The sequence below is a fragment of the Canis aureus genome, chromosome 4 (assembly GCF_053574225.1).
Source record: "Canis aureus isolate CA01 chromosome 4, VMU_Caureus_v.1.0, whole genome shotgun sequence".
Lineage (NCBI taxonomy): Eukaryota > Metazoa > Chordata > Mammalia > Carnivora > Canidae > Canis > Canis aureus.
Genome location: NC_135614.1, coordinates 13670566 through 13692906, shown reverse-complemented (window position 1 = coordinate 13692906; position 22341 = coordinate 13670566). Strand labels below are relative to the sequence as shown.

The 22341-nt window shown below is 43.3% G+C and overlaps 1 protein-coding gene and 1 long non-coding RNA gene across 8 annotated transcripts in view; one reads left to right on the top strand and one right to left on the bottom strand.

Moving 5' to 3' along the window:
• Positions 1 to 7031: 7031 nt before the first annotated feature.
• SLC16A9 (solute carrier family 16 member 9) overlaps positions 7032 to 22341 on the top strand; it is a 58925-nt gene continuing 43615 nt past the window's right edge. For 2 of the 7 annotated variants that reach the window (XM_077894611.1, XM_077894605.1), the window contains exon 1: positions 7032 to 7188. The gene's annotated coding sequence lies outside the window, so the exon portion shown is untranslated. Of the gene's footprint in view, positions 7189 to 12768; positions 12889 to 13892; positions 14015 to 14235; positions 14337 to 18116; positions 18216 to 22341 lie in introns of those variants that run through there. The other 5 variants (XM_077894608.1, XM_077894607.1, XM_077894610.1 and 2 more) reach the window with 5 other exon arrangements.
• On the bottom strand, positions 15987 to 21225 carry LOC144312209 (uncharacterized). Its single transcript, XR_013377666.1, has 2 exons — positions 21196 to 21225; positions 15987 to 16661 (listed from the first exon to the last, which is right to left on the bottom strand). It is a non-coding gene; the product is annotated as an uncharacterized LOC144312209 (long non-coding RNA).

Sequence of the window (22341 nt, the reverse complement as noted above, 5' to 3'; positions counted from 1 at the left end):
TGAGCCGTGTCCATAAAATCATGTAATGTCAATTTTTCTATAATTGCAAAATCTCAAATGCCATTTTGAGCAATTTGTTCCCAAAGAATTCACAAATGACATTTTGGTAGATGTGGTGATTGCTTGGGCTTAATTAATATAACATCTTTCGGGTGACAAGGACTCTACAGTTTATGCAGTAATTCAGCATTCACTTGAATGAAATGACTTATCAAAAAAAAAAAAAAAAAAAAAAGCCAGATAGCCATTTGGAATTGGAATGGACGGTTGCTAACTCTGGGGTAGGACTGGGAAGAAGTGCTTCTGTGGAGACAGGGGTCGAGGTTTGAGAGAGAATCTTTAAGGTGTGGTGTTTTTGTGACCACGAAGAACAGGTTTTGTTCCGGCTTGCTGTCTGCATGACGGTTATTTGCTAACCTTACTGGGAGCGGTCCTACTAACTGGGCAAGCTGAGGGCAAGTTGCCATGTAGGCCAGTCTGGGATCAGCAGTGAGCCCAGACTTATTTATAAACCTGCAGGAAGGGCCCCTTGACTGTGCTCTGCCTTCTGACTCGGGATGATGGGGAGAGATTAGTGAGAGAGCACGGGAAGTCCTTGATGGCCAACTGGGTTTCCAGCCTGAACCATTTGCCCTTTCAGCCAGGAGCTGGCTACAGACTGTTTTCTGGATGGTCAGTGTCCCTGGACTGGTGTGATCTCAAGGTACTGGACTGACCTTTGGGTGTTGTTTACGAAGCTCATTATGACTTGCACTATGGAGCTCATCTGCTCAATAAATATTTGGCGAGCACTTATTGCCTATCTGGTAGTGCTGCAGGCCTAGGGAAAGACTGTGGGCCCTGTCCTCATGGAGCTTGCTTTCTGGTGGGTAAAGCAGACAACAAACTGATAAACTCATGAGAATTTCAGATAGTTCTAAATGCTGTGAAAATAGGAAAACAAAGCAATGAGAAAGAGAGAGTTTATGTGGGGTTAAAATGGAGGCCTGTTGGTAAAGACTTCAGGTAAAGAGAATAGTAGGTACAAAGGCCCTGAGGTAGGCAGGTAGAGGTCACCAAAACATTAGGAAAGCCAGTGTGACTATAACTTAGTGAACAAGTAGAGAGTTAGTTTTACGGGATTGATAAAAATCAGCTTCTATATGACTTATTGAATATTTGTTGCACCACCTGGATAGTTGGTGAAACTTTCTCATGGCAAACTGTAGAAAGAATGTGAGCAGATCTCGCGTTCTGTGTCCTTTGCACTGGCACACACCCCACAGTGAACCCTCTCTGGGGACTGTGATTTTTCCATGGTTATTCTAGGCTGGTTGTATCTGGCTCCTAACTTGTTGCAGTGTGAGGTAGCTTCATTGCTCTACTCATTAATTTTAAACGTTGTGTTTTTAGGATAGCATTTTAAAAACACAAGCAGGGGACCCCTGGGTGGCTCAGAGGTTCAGCGCCTGCCTTTGGCCCAGGCTGCTATCCTGGAGTCCTGGGATCAAGTTCCACGTCGGGCTCCCAGCATGGAGCCTGCTTCTCCCTCCTCCTGTGTCTCTGCCTCTCTCTCTCTCTATGTCTATCATGAATAAATAAATAAATAAATCTTTAAAAAAATTAAAAAAATAAAAACCACAAGCAGAGCAAAAATTGTATCTGCTGTAGTTTTTAAAATAACAGCTTTATTATTATGATTTATATACAATACCATTCATCAATAAAGTATACAATTCTTTTAGTATATTTTGTATGATTTTTAGTATATTTACCAAGTTGTGCAACCTTCAGCACAATTAATTTTAGGACATTTTCACCACTCTAAGGAGAACCCCAATTAGTATCCATCAGCAGTTATTCCTATCTGCTCCCAGTGACCCCTCCCCCAGCAGCCCTGGGTGACTACTGACTCTCTCTCTCTGTCTCTATAGATCTGGGCATTTAATATATGTAGAATCATGCAGCAGATAACATTTTGCATTTGGCTTCTTTATGGCCAAATAATATTCCATTATATGGATACATCACAGTTTAGTTATCTGCTCTTCAGCTGATGGACATTTGGATTATTGCCACTTTTTGGTTATGAATAGTGTTTTTAGGAACACTCATGTGTACATTTTTTTGTGAAAGCATATTTTTTCCTTTATTTTGGATACTTAACCAGTTAGTAGAGGGAGGTTATATTGGGTTATATGATAACTCTATATATGGGGTTATACATATGGGGTAATATGATAACTCTACTTTTAAACATTTTCTTTTTTTTTCTTTTAAACTTTTGAGGAGCTGCAGACTATTTTATGAAAGCAGCTGCCCACATCTATAGTTTTTTTTTTAAGATTTTATTTATTTATTCATTAAAGACACAGAGAGAGGCAGAGACATAAGCAGAGGGAGAAGCAGGCTCCCTGCAGGGAGCCAGATGTGGGACTCGATCCAGGGACTCCGGGATCACGCCCTGAGCCCAAGGAAGATGCTCACCTGCTGAGCCACCCAGGCATCCCAACCTGTAGTTTTTGAAAAGGTTTTCTCTTGATTTCTAGGGGGAGAGAGAACATTATATATACATATATTATGTATATACATATTATTTATGTATATTATATATTATGTTATTTATATATATTTATATATTATGTGTTATATTATTTTATTTGAGAGAAAGCAAGAGTGTGAGTGGGGGAGGGGCAAAGGGAGAGAATTCCAAGCAGGCTTCAATGCTCAGTGTGGAACCCCATGTGGGGCTCAATCTCATGACTTTGAGATCAGGACCTGAGCCAAATTCAAGATTTAGAGGTTTAACCATCTGAGCCACCTGGGTGCCCCTAGAGAACATTTTTGTCACCTTGATAGTCCTCAGGATTTTATTTTATTTTATTTTATTTTTAAATATTTTATTTATTTATTCATGAGAGACACACACACACACAGAGGCAGAGACACAGGCAATAATCTTCAGGATTTTAAATATTAAATAGGTAGATTATGAAATAAAGGCTAAAGATGAAAGCTCTGCCCCTTCCTCTAGATCTGAGCTTTAAAACCTTCAATTATTATATTATTATTTTTTAAAGATTTTTTAAAATAATAAATTTATTTTTTATTGGTGTTCAATTTGCCAACATACAGAATAACATCTAGTGCTCATCCCGTCAAGTGCCCCCATCAGTGCCCATCACCCATTCACCCCCACCCCCCACCCTCCTCCCCTTCCCAATTATTTTTTTTTTAATCTCTATTTTATGCTATCCAGCAATCACAAGTTATTATTTGGGTTCTTTATTACCCATTTCAGTTCAAAAAGTTAATTATGTAAAAAATTCCTGACATTTCATTCAAGTACTTTAGGTCTGTTAAAAAAAAAAAATCCAAATTAACATGAGATACTTTTTCATTGACAGAGGTTAGATTTATTTGATTACAATTCATTGGATACCTACTCTGAGCCAAGCATGTTCAGGATGCTGGATATTTTCCTCTCTGCTTTTTACTTCAGAAGGTTAACTTTATTAGTTACATGGTTGGAGGAATACTGTGTAGTACAAATTATTCTTTTTAAAAAAAAAAGATTTTATTTATTTATTTGAGAGAGAGCACACAAGAAGACCATGAGCACAAGTGGAGAGGAAGGGCAGAGGGAGAGGGAGAAGAAGCAAGTTCCTCACTGAGCTGGGACCCCAACAATGTGGGGCTCAGTCCCAGGACCCCAGGATTATGACTTGAGCTGAAGGCAGATGCTTAACTGACTGAGCCACCAAGGTGCCTCACAAATGATTCTGTAGTTCATTTTCCATCAGCAGACCCTTTGCAGATTGAATTTTTGGCTCTTGGTATACATTAGCTGCGTGTTTCCTGTAATGTATAGTATTCAGGCTGCACATAGTGAGTCAAATTTGCTGCAGATTATCTTGTCAGCATGACAAGAGTTCCAATAGGTGTTTCTTTATCTGCCCTGCAGCAATATTCATTTCTTGATTTATCTGGTGGTATATTGTAACACTACTGGCTAAAGAATCTGTTGGAAAACAATCTTGACCAGCCAAAGAAAAGTTGAACTAACAGCCTTTCCAAGAATTACATCTAAGCCAGAATTCAACCCTTGAGTTCATGAAGACCATGGTTGACAGAGATTGGATCCAAGATGACCTCTGAGGAATGATTCAAAGTCTTGGTTAAAAGACTAATTTTCAGACTTTGTTGCTGGACTTTGTTGATTTCCTGGACTCATTATCATGCTTGACTGCCATTACGGAAACTCTTCTTAAATGAATTTCAAGAGCTCAGACACAGGTTTTGATAAGGCATTCTGAAAAGATATTATACATGACAACCATTCATAATCATTGTAAATTTGTCAATGGATAGAAGTTCCCTCTTCTAACGATGTACAGGAGAGGTAAGATCAGAACCCTCGCTGGGTTTCTTCAGTGTACACATGAGAAAAAGCACTTACGTAGCAGTAACTATGTGTTGCGCTTATTCTAAGCATTTTATTTTATTTTATTCACTGAATCTTCACAATACCATATGAGATTACTCTCCTCATTTTACAGATGAGGAAACAGGCAACCTCATCAAGGTTACAAAGCTAACGGAATCTTGGCTTCTGCTCCTGTTCTCTATTCCCTTTGCCTCTTATTATTCAACCTCTTGGAGCTTCTGTTTCTTCATCTGAATAACTAGTAGATTATTGAGTGTGAAGTTGTACTGGCAAATCTCCAAGGCCTGTTCCAGTTCTGAGACTCCGGTTCAGAGCCAGCAGTCTCGAAAGGTATATTTATGATCATGTGTGACTAAGAGAAATAATCAAGTCACAAAGTATCCTGGTAATGTTAAAATATTCAGGAGCAGCCTCTTTAAGCCTCCAGGGATGTTTGGGGGACCAGGTTCAATGGAAGGAAATGCCCATAATTATCATTGTGCATAATCTTGAGAACTAATTCAGCTTTTCCTTGGTGGCAAAGTCTGTGTGATCAATCCGGGTATTTATAGTGTGAGTCATAGCACTTTAGGTTTAGAGATGTAATGATTTTCCTCTAAGTACAGGGTGCTGGATTTGTGGGTCATAGGGCTGTTGGCATGCCTCTGCCTGAGCCAGCTGTACACCTGGGATTTGACTGATGTTTGCTTGTTCCTGCCAAAGGATCTGGTTTTCCTCTCGGGTCTCTAGCCAAACAATCAACCCTGATTCTTCTTATTCAAGTGATGCATATTTCTAATGAAACTTTAGCGTTTTCTCTGCAGGCACCACTACTCACCACTACTCACCATACTGGTTCTGAATAGGCTTCTCACTTCTGTCTCTGTTGCTTATGCTCACCCAACTATGACCACATTAACCAAACCAAGAATTAGAAACTTGAATCTGACAAAAGAATTTTGTACATTTCAAATTGCAAAATAAATCTTGGAGATATATCTTAGATTTGGAGTTTTGGGGAAATTTTTTTATGTTTTATTGGAACAATGGTTATAATATTTGACATTTGGACTATTGTGGAGGATCCTGCAGTATGAAGCTCACTTCCCGGATTTTCCAACAATTTCCTATAAAGCTCTTATGGGAAACCTGGAAGCCATCACAAACCTTTTTCCCCAATTCTTGTATGGTACTTCTTAATCTCTCAAATTGGTTCCCTTGTCTTTTTATAATTGCATAGGCTCTACATTTTTATAAGTTTTGTCCTTGGCTGTTTAATCAGCCTCCTAACTAGTCTTCCTCTCAGTCTGTCCTCCAATGTGTTTTTGAAGGTTGATCATTTTGAAATACATATCTAACCATGTCACCCCTCTGTTTAGAATCCTTCAAGGCTTCCTCTTTGCTGCCCGGATAAAGCTTTCATATGGAGGCCAGAACTCACATGGTCTAGCCCATAGGAGAAGACATTTATTGTGTTTTGGTTAGTCAGCAATCCAATTTGCTTTTGGAGAACTACCTCTTCCCCAATGAGTATTCTCAAAGTGCTCCATTTTTCCCTAATTGAGAGACGGTTATGTTGCCCAAGCGAGGTCAGTAACACTCTTTCCTCTGGGACTCCGAATTTTGAATGAAATCTTGCAAGGATGGAGCAAATGGTCAGAGCCCATTCATTTGCTGATGAGACTGTGAGTCCATGCCAGCTAGATCTCTAAGTAGACTTACGTCCTCTTGGGTTCTCCATTTATGCAATCCTACCAAGAGATGGGAACTGTTGTTTGCGATCAAAAGCTCCTGTTTGCCTTCTACTTCCCACAAATACTCTTATCTTTAAATCTTTGTAGTTATCCATTGTAGTCCTCAATGTAGTCCCTAACATAAGAGTTTTTTGTGCCATTTAGACTTGGCACATGTTCCTTCCTCTCTGTCTTGGGATGCCTCCCTCTCAATCCAAGCTGTGTTTATGTTTCCGTGTTCCCTTAATGCAGCATGAGTACCTTGACTAAGGTACTTAAGTACATTCTAGTAACTATCTTATCAGTATTCCCTCCTAGATTGCAAGGTCGTTTGTTTTCATAATGCCTGGCACAAAGTATATGATTAAGAATTATTTGATGAATGAGTAAATAAGAATAAATAAGAACTGGAAGTATATTTTGTAGTTCATGCACGGAGATTTGGGTTATAGACAACACAGATTTCAGAAAATGGGTTGCAAGTTGTAGATCATAGAATCAATATAAATTGCATGAGACTAACCGTAAGGTAAATTGCTGATGAGATTAAGGCAAATTTGTCAGGATAAGGGTGGTCATGATCACTAAATCTTGTGACAAAGACAGACATAGCATTTGTTTTACAAAGGTTTGTTTTTTTTTTATTTTTTATTTATTTATGATAGTCACAGAGAGAGAAAGAGAGAGAGGCAGAGACATAGGCAGAGGGAGAAGCAGGCTCCATGCACCGGAAGCCCGATGTGGGATTCGATCACGGGTCTCCAGGATCACGCCCTGGGCCAAAGGCAGGCGCCAAACCGCTGCACCACCCAGGGATCCCTTTTTTTTTTTTTAGACTAGGTAATTTTTTTTTAAAGATTTTATTTATTTACTTGAGAGAGAGAGTGAGCAAGAGAGAGAGAATATATGAGCAGGGGCAGAGTGAGACGGAGAAGCAGGCTCACCACTGAGCAGGGAGGCTGATGTGGGGCTCCATCCCGGGACCTCTGGATCGTGACCTGAGCTGAAGGCTGCCGCCACACTAACTGAGCCACCCAGAAGCCCAAGTAGGTAAGTAATTTTAAAACTATTTTCATTAAAAAAAAAAAAATATTTTCAATACAGCTTGGTTAAAAGTATAGTAATTAAGAGCAGAGACTCCAGAATCAGACAACCTTGGCTTAAAATTCGTATCTCTGTTTTTTCATCTGTAAAATGGAGGAAATAGTACCTACTTCTTAAGTGCTTAGTACAACGTCTAGTGGGTCTGGTCGTCTCCGTTTGCCACTCTCTCCCACTCAACTCAATTTCTGCACTTCTTTGTCCTGCTCTGTGCCCAGTACGCTGACTACTTGTGGACAGCACCTCTTGGGCTCCTTCAGTGCCTTGGCCAATGATAAGCACCATCAAGAGACTTGAGAACAAAGAAAGAGGCAGAGGTTTTCTCTCCTCACTCATTTTGGCACTTGTCTTTGACTCAAACTGCATCTCTTCCCAATTCCAGCTCCCTTTGGATGGTCCCTCCTTTTCAAGTTCTGCTTTCATAGGTACTGGTAATGCTAGGTCTTCTCTTTGTTACTTAGGATCCAGCAGCACAAATCACTTCCCATTGTCTGGTCTTCAGGTGCCTCTTGTTTATTCCTTTAACTCTTCCCACAGTGCTATAATTACTTTTTCCCTTTAGATTCCTTCCCTTGACTCACTGGGATGTATTCTGTTTCCTGTCTGGACCTTGACTAATCCACCGTATATATAAATGGCTTAAAAATGTAAGCTCTTATTATATTTATTAATATTAAATGTTTATTTACTAAACTTAAAAATTAATATTAAATACCATTAATGGAAAATAAAGTAGGTAATTATATATTAAATATTGTTATGATCTTAAAACACATATGGCTATCGAGTAGAAAGCAAGAGTCACGTACATCTTTAAAATAAAGCAGAGGACTTCAAACACATTTCAATTCTATGGATGGTTGTTTTGCCTGCAGTTTAAGAAGCTGTACAGTGTGGGGGTGGGAAGGAGCCAGCACAGTCTGGGATGAGGGGTGTGCTGTTAGGCTGATTCCATCTACACATTTTCTACCCATGTCTGAACTCTTACAGGACATGCTTGACTGTACACTTTTGTCCCTCAAGGCTGCAGTTTTTTTCTCTATACCTTTAACTTTCACAAGTGGGCTACCATGTTCAATAACAGGTTCAACAAGCCAAAGGGGCAGCATGTTGCCTAGTTCTCTGGTGACCATATTTTCAAATGAAAAACAAACAAACAAACAAACAAAAAACCTTGAATGTTTGCTTGTGGAAACCACGCAGTAAGCTATTTGAATTGTCCACAATTTTGGACTGCATAGATCTTGTGCACAGAGTAGAGGTCAGGCTTTTTCACCTACATCATGTCGTGGAGAAGAGAAGGCTAAAACTTTACATTTGGAACTGAAATGTTGTTTGGGGCTGTCTGAAACTTTGTTATGTACTGCACATGGAAGTCGACAGTTAGGCAGAGGCACATGATAAAAATTGGCACTGTTTCAACAAAAGATTCAATTCAACAGTCTTATGTTTATTTTAAAATAGCATTAATCAGGGGCATCTGGGTGGCTCAATGGTTGAGCATCTACCTTTGGCTCAGGTCTTGATCTTGGGGTCCTGGGATCGAGTTCTGCATCAGGCTTTGCACAGGGAACCTGCTTCTCCCTCTGCTTATGTCTCTGCCTCTCTCTCTCTCTCTCTCTGTGTCTTTTATGAATAAATAAATAAAATATTAAAAAATAAAATAACATTAATCAATTCTACCTGTATTAAAAAAAAAAAAAAAAGGAAATTGAATTCATTGGTACATTTGAACCCGACAGCCTGTCTTTGGGATTAAACCTTTCTCTGGTGATCTATTATCCAACATGATTACATCGTAGATCACATGAGCTGGATTTGTAACATACACAATTCCATGAGTGAATTAAGATGTGAGAGGTGGCCTGAGACTGTCCTTCAGGGAATTTTGGGAATTTTGTCCTTCCCTTCTTCAATACACAGATGGAGAACCTCATATGTGCAAGCTCTGTGCCGGGTCCTGAGGTAAGGCCGTGGGTGAGGACAGGGAGAAGGCAGAAAGCTGAGTTTCAGAGGCGTGACCTCTGCACTCATGCTGCCTGTTTGCTTCCATTTCTCTGCTTTGTTGCCCTCTGATGTTGGGCAGCTCACTGAATCTCATGGGGCCTTAGTTTCCCATCTGTTAAATGGAAACTAATTTTTTAAAAAAGATTTTATTTATTTTTCATGAAAGACACACAGAGAGAGAGAGAGAGAGAGAGAGAGACACGCAGAGACATAGGCAGAGGGAGAAGCAGGCTCCATGCAGGGAGCCCAATGTGGGGCTCCATCCTGGGACTCTAGGATCACACCTGGGGCTGAAGGTGGCGCTAAACCGCTGCGCCACCCAGGCTGCCCTGGAAACTCTAATTTGAAAAAAAAAATCCCCGTGTTCATCACAGTATTATTTACAATAGTCAAGATAAAGAAGCAGCCTAAGTGTCCATCAATAGATGACTAGATCAAGAAGATGTGGCATATATACACAATAGAACACTACTAACCCATAAAAAAGAATGAGATCTTGCCATTTGTGACAATGTGGGACCCAGAGGGTATTATGCTAAGTGAAAGAAATTGTGCAGAAAAAGACAAATACCATTTGACTTTACTTATATGTGGAGTCTAAAAACAGAGCAGACAAAACAAAACAGCAAGAGACTCATAGATACAGAGAACAAATGGAGGGTTGCCAGAGGGGAGAGGGGTCCTGGATGAAATAGGTGAAGGTGATTCAGGGGTACAATCTTCCAGTAAGTAAGTAAGTAAGACATGGGGATGTAATGTACAGCACAGTTGTTGCGATATCGTAACAACTTTGTATAGTGACAGATGGTAACTAGATTTAGTGTGGTGACCATTTCACACTGTGTATAAATACTGAATCACTATGTTGTACACCTGAAACTAATACAATATTATGTGTCAATTGCTGTTCTGTTAAAAAAAAAAAATAGAACAGAGCTTGGCAGAATAAGGCCACTCTTGCAGCAAAAAAGTCACTAACAGTTTGAGCGCGCATTCATGTATTCATTGCTCATTTGGCCATTCATTCATTCAACAAAAGTTCAAAGCAAAGTGCTACCCTATTGCTGCCACTGTGCTCTCCGGAGCACTGATGAACAGGACGGACCAGGTACCTGCTTTCAGGATTTTATAATTTCTCTGTGAAAACAATGAGTACATGATAGGGGTTGGGAGTCCTACATGTGGATGTGTGTTAGATGCTTTGGGAATTGGTACATATAAAAGGTTAGTTATCTTTTATTATGGCCTTGAGGCTGTGCGATGCAAGTCAGAAGGATGTGAAGTGGAAAGTGTATATATGTACACACACACACACACACACACACACACAGAGAAGGAAGTGTACCCACATTCTATGTACCTCTATGTCCCTGATTTCCACTTTCGTGAGGATATAGAGTAGTGGTTCAGAGCACGGTTCTCTGTAGCCTGGATGCCTAGATTAAAATTCTGGCCTGTCTGTCATTAACTGTGCGATTGGGGGCAAAAACTTCTCTGTAGTTCATTTTCATTAGCACCCAATGAGGATGATTATATTAGCACCTACTTCTTAGTTTTTTTTGTGGATTGTAGTGAGTTTACTGAGCTGGCACTCCTCTTACGAGCCTTTAATCGTTTTCCTAAAGTAGAGTGGAAAGGGCACAGGCTTAGCAGCCAGTCGGACCACAGCCTGAGTCCTACTCCATCATTTACCAACCAAGCAAGTAAGTGAACCTCTGAATTCCAATTTTCTCATCTGTAAAACGAAGAAAACAATATGTAATCCCATGAGATCGCATAGTTCTTGGCAATTACCATGTGCTCCAAAAATGGCATTTCTCTCTCTTATCCCTTCCCCTAAGATTAAAGAGCATTTGAGCCCAATAATGTGATGAAAGTAAAGGCAAGAAAAAGATGAAACAATATTCTGGAGAATTACAAGTAAAAATGTGATGAAGTATGTCTTTAAGGTCATTTTTAACATTTGAAAATTTGTCCTTTTAAACAAATCTCTGTAAGTATGTGAGAGAATGACTTATCCACTTCTAGCAGTTTTTAACCTTTAATCTGTCACAGTGCGAGTGAATGCAATGGAATTTATAGAAGGATCACTAGATGGTTATTGAAACTTATCTGACCCCCACCTCACTAGCAAATCTTGCTTCTTCCAGTCATTGGGGATGAAAATTCTGGATGGTAGAGAGAAAGTTTTATTTTTATCCCTGCCAACCTGCTCTCCACCCCCCCGCTCTGCCCTGCTGGTGGTTAGGGGTGGGGGTATGATCAGAACATCCCGCTTCTCGGGGTCAAATTCCACTCATAGGTAAAGTGTCAGGGGTAGGCTAGATTCCAGAGTTCTCTCGCATGTCTAGTTGCTCTACTGAGATATGACTGAACAAGGAACTTTCACAAGGGGGTAGGGTACTTCTCACACACATGGCCGTGACTCCCTAAGCCAGTGGCCGCTGCTCCCAGAGCCACCTTCCACACTCCCTAGGTGCTCCAGGCTGCTTCTGCCCACACCACTCATTACAATATGAGTCTGGATCCCCAGGCATTTGAGTTTTTGACCCCTTGGGATCCAGTCTTACTTTAAAGTTGGGACATGCTCCTGTGTGTAAGAATGAGCTCATTTTCAGTTCTTAATTGGTAGGTGTGGGCTGGCTGAGGAGACACAGGAGTGCTGATCTCTGTTAAAGAAATCTGGGAGAGGTGCCTGGGTGGTGCAGTCTGATTAAGCCACCGACTCTTTCTTTTGGCTCAGGTCATGATCTCAGGGTCCTGCGACTGAGGCCGGTGTTGGGCTCTGTGCTCAGCACAGGGGCTGCTTGGAATTCTCTTCCTCTTCCTCTATTCCTCCTGCTGGTAGTCTCTCTCTAAAAATAAATAATTAAATCTTTAAAAAAAAAAATCTTTAATGTCCCCTCCCCCAACCAAAAAAAATCCAGGAAAAAGTTGGTGGAGATGGGAACAGGGACAAAGCACCTTCAGAAACCAATGGGTGAGCACAAGTATTTTTCAAATACAGTTTCCTTGTTTTCTTTTATATTTTTATACTTTTATATACATGCATTTGTTCAATCAACTAACTATCAAGATGACACTGGCTTTGGTGGTTAGAGAGTATTTGAATCAAAGAAAAAGCTTTCTAAAATATCTTTAATCAAAACATACAGAGAAAAGTACACATCCTATCAGTGTACAGGTCAATGCATTCGAATAAAGTGAACACACTCGAGTAACCACAGACCAGCTAAAAAATAGAACATAGTGAGAAGCCCCTATTCTATCCTCTCTCCTTCTCAGACATACATTTTTGATGGTGTTGACAGCATCACCTCTCCATTTTCTTGTCCAGAAACTATTCCTGGGACCACCTCCCTATCATTCTTACTGTTACTTCACCACTAGTCCCCCCCCCCCCCCCATCTTTCTCCCTCTTAGGACAAAACAAAATACAAAACATCAACTAGCACTGGCTATTCTCTTCCCAATAGCCTGAAAGTCAGTAAATTGGGTTCAAAGGAATGGTGTGGAGCAAAAGGAGGAGCCACTGCTTTCCTGGCTGTAAGAAAACTTGACGTGACGGTCGGGTCCTCGAGACTTGTGGAGCTCTCGTTTCATGTAGACTCCACCATGGAGAGAAAACAGAGGCTCGGGAAGGTGAGGCAGCTTACTCCGGACTTCGGAAAACAACCTTTTTTATTTTGTTTTTTTTTTTTTTTTTAAGATTTTATTTATTTATGAGAGACATAGAGAGGCAGAGACACAGGCAGAGGGAGAAGCAGGCTCCATGCAGGGAGCCCGACGTGGGACTCGATCCCGGGTCTCCAGGATCAGGCCCTGGGCTGCAGGCGGCGCTAAACCGCTGAGCGGCCCAGGGATCCCCAAAACAACCCTTTTTAGAGTGCGGGGTCTCTGTCTTGGTCAGAACCGGAGGCTTCAGTGTATAAAGGGATGTCCCCGTGATGGGCATGGCCTTAGGCCTCTTCGAGAGGCTGGTAGGAGGAACGGGGCCCCTTCCCAGAAATATGCATCCACCGAGGGCGCGTACCACTTTAGGGGGTCCCCTCACGCATAGGCCCCAGGGCCCTTGGGCTGCCCGCGGTCTGCTGCAGGGGCCCTCACCCGCTCGGCTCCCAAGCCCCTGATCCTCCAGCCAAAGCGCCCCCTGCGAGACTCGCGAAGGCGCGCTCAGACGCACCGTGTCTCGGCCGGCGGGGACGCCGCGGGGTCGCCCTCCTTCCCGTGGAGCTGTCACAAAGGACAGCACTTGGCGTCCGCGCTCCTCGCTGCCCAGGAGCACCGACTCCGCCGAGTTCTGGTGCCCGGTTCCCTGGGATCCCCGCCAGCTGGGGATGCAGCTCCGGCCAGAAGGGCGCCCGGCGGCCCCGGGGGCCCGGGGGAGCGGGGGCGCCTGGCCCTCACCTCTAGACCCGGCTCCCCCGACGCCGCGGGTCTCGGGGGGCGCGCGGGGGGCGCGCGGGGGGCGGGCGGGGGGCGCGCGCGTGTTGGGCGCCGGGCCCGCGCCGCCGGCTCTCCCGAGGCCTTTCGGGGGCCCCGAGCACCGCGGCCTCGGGGTGCCCCCCCCGCCCCCGCCGGCCGGACCCGCGCCGGAGCCGCGAGAGCAGGAGCAGCGCCCCTACCGCCGGCTTCTCCGCCTCCATCTCCGCCGCCTCCTCCTCCTTCCCCCGCCACCCGCGCAGTCACAACCGGTTCAGACTGGCCGGGGTGCCCCGCAAAGGAGGGAGACGGGGGGAGCGGCGGGGAAGAAGTTCGCGGGAAGGAGGTGCGGGAAGGGAAGGGAAGCTGGCGCCCCGGCGCGGGCCGGCCCGGCTCTGCCTGCACGCGGGGCTCGGCGGGGCTCGGCGGGGGCGGAGGGCGGCGGCTCCCGGGGCCGCGCGTAGCGGACCGATTGCCCAATACCCTGGCAGGGGCCGGGGCCGGGGCCGGGCCGGGCCGGGCCGGGCCCCCGGATAAATAGCGCCCGGCAGGCCCGGAGCGGCAGGGGAGAGCGGCGGCCGCGGTCCTCCCCGCACCCCCGGCCCGGCTCGCCCGGGGCTCTGCGCCCGGAGCCGCGCCCCGGAGCCCCGGCCGAGGCCGCCACTCAGGTAAAGGGCTGGGGCTCGCGGGACGGCGCCGAGGCTCGGCGGGCGCCTCCCGGAGGCGAGCGGGGCCCCTCTGGCTCGGGAGCTGCAGGCGGCGGCGCCGCTGTCGCCCGCGGCAGGCACTTCGGGGCGGGCTGCCGCCTTGGGATGGGCACCGGGGCTCGGAGCGCCCTGGGCGCGCAGCCCGACACGCGCGCCCCGGGATGGGGAGCTGCTGCGGGCGGCCAGGTTCCCAGCACTCGGAGGGAGGCATTTTGCACGGAGGGGGGAGAGAGGGAGACAGACAGACAGACAGACAGACGAGGGTCTCGGAGGAAGGATCGGGCGCAGGGCGGAGGTCTCCGGGTGAGCGGGCGGCGGACGCGGTGAGCTCGGCGGTCCCCGCGTGTCCGGCGGGCCTGGGGCGCGCCGCCGCCCGGGGAGGGTCGCCGCGCGGGGCTGCTCGGGGCGGGGACGGAGGCAGCGCGCGGGGCTGGCGGGTTCCGCGCCGCCGCGCCAGGTTCAGCACCACCGGGTCAGTCCGGGCGACGGCCGGGGAGGCGGCGGCACCTCGGCCGCCCGGACCCCGGGCGCGAACCTGCGACGACGCGGTGCCGGGGCGAGGCGCAGGCTTGGCAAAGAGCCGGCGACCCCTTAGAACCTTGGTGGTCAGAAACCAGTCCGTGCGCCTGCGGTCGCCAGGTCTGGTTCAGTACAGGTCAACCCACCCGGGCTGTTGAGGCGGGATTTACACTAGATAATATGCTTACACAGTAAGTCACGAAAATCACCAATTTCCTGGGTCACAATTACTTTGAGTGTATTTTTTTTTTTTTAATCAGATCTTAAACTATCTGGATAGTAGTTAGATTGCAGATGGGTCCCACTATCCCCGGAGTAGAATATTTAGTTGTTCCATCAAATTGTGTTAATGTGGTATGTCCTGACAGTTTCTAAGACTCACGTTGGTTTTAGCTCTGAGAAATTGTTCTGGCTGGTCCAGGGGGAAGACTGTGGAAGCTGGGGAAGGTTCTGCAGTGAAAGTATCAGTATTCATTACTTGATCACACTTTCTTTTAAAGAACACGTGAATGAAAAGGAGAGGGTTAGTATCGATATCATTGCTAGAAATAAGGTTTTTTTTTTTTTTAAGGCCCCAGGAAATGGAAATTGCATGATAGAATAGTTCAACCTGCAATTTTGAGACAACTCTTAGTTTTAACAGCGTTAAGAACATCCTCTGTTGCTTCCCTTTTGTATGTAGGCTGGTGGAGGGTGAATATAGGGGAGGACAGGTAATACGGGGAAGTGGACCAGGATGCTAGGAAATCTCCTCCAGCTTCTGGCTGTGACTGAAGAGATGGAGGTGACGGTGTGTGTTGGTTGGTATTGGAATCTGTACCAGGACAAACCAGACCATGGTGCTTTCGGTTGGTTCTGGTCATGAAACTGGGGCTAGAGGAGGACAATTAAAAGATGAGGTCAGATATTTCAAGTTTTATTTCCTCATCTCAATCGTTTGAAACCCCAGTTTCTGTGATCTTTTACTCAGGGGAGATATCTCTTGAGTTTATAGAATACCAGTATATTGAGTATAGAAAGCCAGTGGGAAGGTGCAAAAAACCACAATGTCTTGCTTGTATAACTCTAGGTTTTCAAGAAAATTTCACCTAGTGACTTTAACTTATTTAATTTTAATTTGTTTTAAAGATTTATTTATTTATTCATGAGAGACATAGACTGAGCAAGAGAGGCAGAGACACAGGCAGAGGGAGAAGCAGACACCTTGCAGGGAGCCTGATGTGGGACTCAATCCCGGATCCCGGGATCAGGACCTGAGCTGAAGGCAGGTGCCCAACCACTGAGCCCCCCAGGCATCCCGTGACTTTAATTTTAATTAAAGATTGCAAGAGTGCATATATCTTGAGGCAGTTGGCCTTTACTTTGAGAGGCTCTTTGCAGATACCAAAGTATTCCTGTGGATGATGAGATTGAACTAGAATTTACAACTGAGTTCAAGCAAAGAACACATGGTCTCCACCTTCAAAGAGTTTAGTCTAGTGGGAAAAATGGGTATGTTTACAAATATCTACAATACAAGATAGTATAAAAGGAGTCATATGGCAGTAACATCAATAGTGTGCTATTGAATGGCAGAGAAAAGGAAAGGTTCATTCAAGGTTAAGAACTAAAAAAAGTTACATAGCAGGTGTAGCATTTGAGCTGGGATTTGAAGAAGGAAGAGGATTTCCTCCATTGAAACGAGCCTTGCTGGAACAAGCAAACAGCACAGAGTTCTGGAAGTCCAATGTATCCAAAGGAAGCAGAGTCGTTTGGAGTGGCTAGAGCCTGAAATTTAAGATGATAAGACTGGGAGGTAGGATGGGGCTAGACTGTGGAGAATATGGCAAGCCATGCAAAGAAATTTAAAAATGCTATTGAACATCATCATCATTGTTGTTATTATTATTGATACCAGCAATGTTAGCATCCTTAACTGTAGTTTATACCTTGAAGTTCAGTTTTGTTTATACCCTAAAATAAATAAATGGATGAAATCTCAATGGTATTTGTTTCCTATAAACGTTACTGTAAAAGAGTAATGTGTTTCAAGTTTTTCCCCCAAATCTGGTCTTATGGCATACCAACTCTTAGTTTGATGAAAACTCTGGATAGAAAGACACTTCTACTTCCCTGGGCAAAATGCAGAGTAGAGCCATTGTCTATTCTCTGTTTCAGTTGCCAGTAATAATGATAATTATTATTAATGTTTATTAAACATGATATATCGTGTGAGCCACATACCTTATTTCACTGAAGAAGGCATAATTTTGGTCTTAGGTTGATAATTTTAATAAGGTCATTCAGCTAAGTAGATGATGGGACCAGGATTTGAAGCCAAGAAATGTCTGTCAAAAGCCCATCCTTTGACAAGTTGTTGAACTATCACGTACAAGATAACTTGTTAAAAGAAATTAGAAATTGAGCCTGCTACCTATAGAAGTGTTTCTCTATTTTAAAATTTGCATCTTCATTCCTATCATTCTGATTTTATTTTTTAAATTGAGTTATAATTGACCTTAATAGATTATCAACCTAAGATCAAAAACATTAGCGAATGTGACAACATTGAATACAAAGACTGGATCTGCCAGATTCTCAGGGAGAGTGTCCATTTCAAATCTTCTTCTCATTATTTCCAGTAACACCCCCTCAAATGCACCAGCTCTTTTTGTATTTCAGCATCCTGTGTATGTTGCATTGTGTCTTGAGTTTTTACTCTGAAAGTGACGTAGCAGATATACTAGTTTGTATGTGACATAGTCAAATGCATGTTCAGACAACAGATTGGACTCTGCATAATCATGTGCAAGTTATGCAAAACCTACAATAAGCAAAAAACACACCAGTGTGGATATCATCATCACACAAGCCATATCAGTGTGGATATCATCTACTGGAAAAGAGAAAAACTGAAACAAGGGCCCAGTAGCATAGGGAACATGATAAGAGTATCAGATGCAGGGAAATGATTATAACAACTGTCTTTAAGTGACTGGCCCTTATTTTGCCTATTTTTTTAAAAAAATTTATTTATTTATTCATGAGAGACACAGAGAGAGAGAGGCAAGACAGAGGCAGAGAGAGAGAAGCAGGCTCCATGCAGGGAGCCTGATGTGGGACTCGATCCTGGGTCTCCAGTATCATGCCCTGGGCTGAAGACGGCACTAAGCCGCTGAGTCACCCGGGCTGCCCCATTTTTCCTTTTTGTAACTCTGTTAAATCTAGATCTTTTCTTCTCAGGTTCTGAGTGGTTTCCAAATTCTGCTACTTTCTCTTCTGAGCCTGAGAGCAGGACTGGAAATGGGTGACTGCTCCCTGGATTGGTCAGTGAGGACCCAGGTACTGGTCTTGCCTATAGCGTGACATCTCTAAACCTGTGTCTTCATACAGAGGGGCGACTGAGGAGTTGATAAAATCAGTGGTAGCAAGTTCACAAGGTTCACCCAGAGGAGACCGACAAAGCGGATGAGGAAGGGAGAGTGGAGAGAGCACAGGTGAAGCTCTAAAAGCAGGTCAACCTTGGTCCTGTGTCAGGGAGATGTTAGAGAGTGGAAGGAACTGGAGAGAACATGTTCATTCAACGAGGGTGAAAGCTATTCAGTCCCAGCCAACTGTTATGTGGGAACAAGGGCCCAGTGTTGCCAGATCTTCTGATGGATTTTCAAGAGAATCCAAAAATTCAGATTTTTACGTGAAATTTTCCAGTTTTAAAACTTTGGCAATTCTGAATGAATAAAAATAAGACAAAAAGAAAAAGAAAAGAAAATATATATTATGCAGGCCAACAAAATGCCTCTGAGAGATTTAGACATCAGATCTGGCCTGAGGGCTGTCAGTTTGCTAGAGGATTCCCAAGGCTTCTGGCTTTATTTATTTATTTTTAAAAGATTTTATTTATTTATTCATTTATGAGAGACACACAGAGAGAGAGAGAGGCAGAGACACAGGCAGAGGGAGAAGCAGGCCCCATGCTGGGAACCCGATGTGGGACTTGATCCCACGTCTCCAGGATCATGCCCTGGGCAGAAGGCAGGCGCTAAACCGCTGAGCCACCCAGGGATCCCCGGCTTCTGGCTTTACGCTTCCATGATCCCACACTCAAACCGTGTTATCTCTAACCTATTTCTTCCATTTTGCTAAAACATAGGCCAGTACTCACCATATATAAGTTGTGCTTTGGAGGATAACTTAGCTTTGGAGGAGCTCTTTGCTAAGTGCTAAACGATGATAGATCTAGAAGGTCTTACAAAGTAAAGGATGTCCTTTTTGGATGGCTATGCTATTTTCATAACTCAGAGGCTCCAGCAGTTAATTACTTGTGTTAATTATACCTTTTGGGGACAATTAATGTGATTTAATTCCAGGGCCTAGGGTTATTTCTCTAAAACATTTTCCTTCCTGCTCTCCCTTCTCACCCCAATGTGAGATAATAACCAGTTGCGAAATTGATCCTGCTTCCCACTTGGGCAAGTTGCATTTGTAGCCTGACTTATGGTGCTCAAAGAAATCTTCATTATCTTTACTCTGGCAAAATTTCACCATGTGGTCTGTCTCTCTCTTTAAACTTGGAAGTATTTTGGAATGTTCTTGAACTGCAGACAGAATTAAGGTTTGGCTTTTGAGTTGTGTTAATACAGCAGTTTAAGTTTTTATTTTTTTAAACATATTTAGATGGACCTCAAAGTAAAAATGAAAACAAAAACTAATGGATTTGTGTGTGATTCCAATCGCAAATTATTTTTAAGAACTCTGGTTCCTCTGCAGTGAAGTTCTTCAATATAAGATTTTTTTAAAGCTCAGTTTATTGTAAAGATTTGACTGGCTAAGATGTGTTCCTCACTTTATATCAATGAGCTCTCTTACAAACAAGAGAATCTGACTCTAACTGAAAAGTTCAGGGCAGATGTTGACAATAAGTAGGAAGCATTTGAGTAAATAAAATAAGAATGGCATGTTTAGAGAAGCCACATATCTTCTTGAGACTGAGCTAATTTCAAGAGGACAGACAGAAGGCTCTGGATGATGGCTCTAAACCACAGTGTGTCCTTGTCCTGGCTCCAGTAATGAGTCAACGCCCCCGTTGCACTTCAGAGTGTGCCAAGCATGTTTAACATTTAAAACCAAATCTGAGAGAATCAGGTAACTTTCTGACCAGTAAAGACATACCATTTGATGTTATATTGGTAAAAAATTTAAATTAAGAAAAAGCATAATTTCTTTATTTTTACCACATATTTGGCTAGTCCTTCAGATGCAGTGATAGAAGCAGGCTGTAAGCTCCATGGAGGCAGGGACACATTGTCTTCATTCCACAGAGCCTTCTAAATGCATTCATTTCATTTTCTTCTGAATAAATGCACAATACCTTCTAAATGCACTTAATTCATTTTGTTGAATGAGAGGTGTTTGATTACTTCTTTTGATATATAGGAGAGTTAGGTAAGTAGGTTTTCTAGCATTCATTAATTTCCTAAACATTTACTGACCTTTTACTATGAGGCAAATACAATTCTTAGTACTTGGGATACTGGCCAGGCTTGAAGGTTAAAAAATAATAACAAATCATAACAATATGTTGTGATGAATGTTATAATAACAAGGTTGCCCAGACTGGTGTGAGATCTTAGAGGAGGAACTGCTGACTGTTGCAGAGTCAGGATGGCATCAAGCAGGAGGAGACAGGAGAAGGAGAAGTTTGTCGAAGCAAAGTGGAGACATGCATCTGGCCCCTCTCTAGAGGAAGAAAGGAGCGTGGCTCAAGTGCTGAATTGCGACAGTGGCTTGGGGACCACAGGTTTAAGGGACATCTTGGAGGGGCTGGATTGTTGCAAATCATTAGAGGAAAACAAAAGGAATCTAGTAACTTGCTGGGCATTTGAAGATGTAAGTATCTAATATATGGACAAAACATGGATTTGTAAAACCATTTTTCATTTTCATTTATAAGTTTTAAATAATGTTGTTCATTGATGAGGGAGTGTAAGCATTCACTCTTTGCCAAGCCCTGGGCCTCGTGTTTCATAGAGATTGTTTCCTATATTCCTCCTAAAATAAGAGGAAGGAATTTTAACTATTTCCATTCTACAGTTGAAGAAACAGAAAGTCACTAACTTGCTTAGAGTCATATGCCTAATGGCAGAGTTCAGCCATGACCCCAGAAGAAATGACGCCAGGATCCGTGTCCTGGCCCATGGACTTGTGGTGGTTTCGACCGCGACCTTTAGTGAGATGTGTTTGTGGGCCTGGCCCTGCACAAACACACACAGGCAGACACACAAATCCTGGAGCACAGTTTCACAGACTAATACTGAGCACTTACCACAGTGTAGGAGCTGTTCTTACATTTTAGATTCTTACCTATTTTATTCTATTCTAAATTCCAGTTCTAGAACATGCTACTCACAACCCACAGTTGATTTCATGACCCGTGATGCAGTGCAGGGTTTGGACAACACTACTCTAGCCCACTGCTTGACATTCCTTTCCAAACCTTAGCTTAATGCTCTTTCCTGTTACATTCAACGAACATTTATTGAGTGCCTATTGTATGCATAGATGCAGAAAGAACGTAAAGAATATAAGATGTCCCCTGACAACGGAAATTTTTTGTTAATGAAAAGAAAGGGAAGAAGATGAGTAAATGACTAACTATAATGCATGCCAGAATGGAATAAGAAAAGAATGCTGTATGCAACATATCATGGGAGCATTGAGTGATCAGTCCTGGCTCTAAACGTATATCAATTTGACTAGTAGTGTTTAGTGTTTTTTTGTGCTATGATAATATTAAAACATTTATGAAATTAATAGAAATGTCTTTAGTAAAGACTTTTAAGAATAAAGGCCAAAGTAGATTTGAAGACCATGATAATCTGTATATTTTTCTCAAAGGTCCTGAAGTGGTTAAAATACTATTATTATTTAGTCATCAGTTTGTTCAGTGTAAGCCCCTGGAGGATATTAGCAAGCCCAGTCATATTAAAGTATACCCATTAAAAGGGAACCTGGGTGGTTCAGTCGGTTAAGTATCTGCCCTGCCTTCAGCTCCGGTCTTATGGGATTGAGCCAGGCAATAGGAACCCTGCCTCACCTCATTCTGTCTCTCAAATAAATAAAATCTTTTTTTTTTTTAAAGATAACATTCAAAAGTCATTGGTACTGTGTCTGATAAATAGAAAGTGTTAATAGAAAATGATAATTTAAAAATTATTTATTTATTTATTTATTTATTTATTTATTTATTTATGTATGTATTTGATAGAGAGAGAGCGTGAGCGAGAAAGACAGAGCATAAGCACGGGAAGGGGCTGAGAGAGAAGGAGAAGGAGACATCTCGTTGAGCAGGGGTCCATACTGGGACTCTGGGATCGTGACCTGAGTCGAAGGCAGATAGATGCTTAACCGACTGAGCCACTCACGTGCCCCAGAAAATGATAATTAGAAGTTATTCCATGATATGGTTAGG